Genomic DNA, 2,734 nt, shown 5'->3' with positions numbered 1-2,734 from the left:
GTAGAACCACAGTTTCTGCCACTCCTTGACAGTCTCCATAAAAGTACCTTTTGGCCAGGTGACATTGGCCAGCTTACTCACCATGGCGCCTCCGGACTCCGCGTGTTGGCCATCCACCACCTTCGGTTTCACGTTGAAGACCTTGAGCCACGGTCCAAAGTGAGGTTGGATGCGGAGGAAAGCCTCGCACACGACAATGAATTCCGAGATGTTGAGGAAAGAGTTCGGGGCTAGATCATGGAAATCTGGCCCATAATAGAACATCAGCCCACGGATGAAAGGGTGGAGTGGACACCCTAGCCCGCGGACGAAATGAGGGATGAATACAACCCTCTCGTTGGGCACGACTTTCCCTTTGGCTGGAAGACGATAGGCGATTTCCTTCGCCAGATACCCGGCTGCCCGAAGCTCGGTAATGTCCTTCTCCTTGACGGAGGAGGCCATCCACTTGCCTTGACCTCCGGATCCGGACATGGTTGGGTGCTTGCTCGAGGGGGGAAGATGAGAACTTGGGCACTGGATCTCAAGAATGGAAGGGCAGCGGAAGAGAGAAGGTGTGGGTGAAGAAAGGGAGTCCTTATCTCCTTATAAAGGCAGTAAATATTAAGCGCCTCCCCACTCGCCTTAAAACTCGCCTGTTCCCAAGGGCCGTGTAAAAGGCAAGGCTATATTACCCACACTCGTATTGATGAGAATCCCGCAATAAGGGGACATGATCTTTGCTTTGACAAGACGTGCCAATGGAAACCACATCTCGAAAAGCGGAACGACAGGCAAAAATGGTTCGATATGATGACTAGACAGATGTGATGTCATCTTGCAAACAGTTGTTAGCAGATGGGACTCGTGAAATATTATACTCCCTACAGGTGTGTGTATGGTACTTGTGTTGCAGATCCGGACACATTCATTTCATCCGAAGACTATCTTGGAGTATTCGGAAAGGGGAACCTGCCTTGCAATGCCGAAAACAATCTGCGCGCCGGACACCTCATCATTGAAGCCTGGTTCAGGGGCTACTAAGGGAGTCCTGGACTAAGGGGTCCTCGGGCGTCGACCTATTAGACATGGGCCGGACTAATGGGCTGAGAAGATACAAGACCGAAGACTCTCTCCCGTGTCCAGATGGGACTCCCCTTGACATGGAAGGCAAGCCTGGCGATCAAATATGAAGATTCCTTCCTCTGTAACCGACCTTGTACAACCCTAGTCCCCTCCGGTGTCTATATAAACCGAAGGGCTTAGTCCGGATCGGGAGATAGATCATCATAGTCAGACAGGCTAGACTTTTAGGGTTTAGCCATTACGATCTCGTGCTAGATCAAATCTTGTAATACTCATATTCATCAAGATCAATCAAGCAGGAAGTAGGGTATTACCTCCATAGATAGGGCCCGAACCTGGGTAAACATTGTGTCCCCTGTCTCTTGTTACCATCGACCTTAGACGCACAGTTCGGGACCCCTACCCGAGATCCGCCGGTTTTGACACCAACAGGCGGTAATAGGGATGCCCAGTCCCAAACTACATACACAAAAAGAGTCAATCTCTCAAATAATCAAACAAAAACTACCAATGGAGTCAAAACCTTTACTTTTTATCGCTTGGGAACCACCACTAGCTTGTTTAGCATGGGAGATATTGATAACTGATGGTCATGAAGTAAATGAGAAGGGTGCATGTCTCAAAATATAATTTATCTCTGTTTTAAAAACTTGAGCTCTGGCCGTCGATAAAGAATTATCGCGATCCATGAGACAGAGCCGCCGTCACCTGCTGTTCTTCATCGGGAGGCCAGATCTGGAGTTCGTTTCAGGCTCCAGAGAGGGGGATCTTCGTTCTTCGCCATCACCAACCCATCTCCATCGCCAATTCCATGATGCTCCCCACCGGGAGTGAGTAATTCCTTCGTAGGCTCGCTGGTCGGTGAGGACTTGGATGGGATTCATCATGTAATCGAGTTAGTTTTGTTAGGGCTTGATCCCTAGTATCCACTATGTTCTTAGAGTGATGTTGTTATGACTTTGCCATGCTTAATGCTTGTCACTTTGGGCCCGGGTGCCATGATTTCAGATATAAACTGTTTATGTTATCACCATTATATCCATATTCTAGATCGGATCTTGCAAGTTATAGTCACCTACTACGTGTTATGATCCGGCAACCCCGGAGTGACAATAGACGGGATAACTCATGGTGATGACCGTAGTTTGAGTAGTTCATGTATTCACTATGTGTTAATACTTTGTTCCGGTTCTCTATTAAAAGGAGGCCTAAATCTCCCTTAGTTTCCAATATGGACCCCATTGCCATGAGAGAGTACGACAAAAGATGGCATGCAAGTTCTTTCCATAAGCATGTATGACTATTTACGGAATACATGCCTACATTATATTGAAAAACTGGAGCTAGTGTCATATCGCCCGAGCTATAAGTTTCTCATGATGAATATCATCGAGCAAGTCACCGATCCAATGCCTACGAATTTATCTTATACTGTTCTTGCTAAGTTACTGCTGCTATTATCACTGTTACACTTGCTACAAAATTACTGCTATCACTGTTACCGCTACTATTGCTCCTGTCACCACTATCAAAACTATCATATTGCTTTGCTACTGATTACTTGCTGCAGATAATTAATCTCCAGGTGTGGTTGAATTGACAACTCAGCTGCTAATACCTTGAAATATTCTTTGACTCCCCTTGTGTCGAATCTATACATTTGGGTTGA

The sequence above is a fragment of the Triticum urartu genome, chromosome 2 (genome assembly GCF_003073215.2).
Source record: "Triticum urartu cultivar G1812 chromosome 2, Tu2.1, whole genome shotgun sequence".
NCBI lineage: Eukaryota > Viridiplantae > Streptophyta > Magnoliopsida > Poales > Poaceae > Triticum > Triticum urartu.
Note: the sequence above shows the minus strand (reverse complement) of the source record.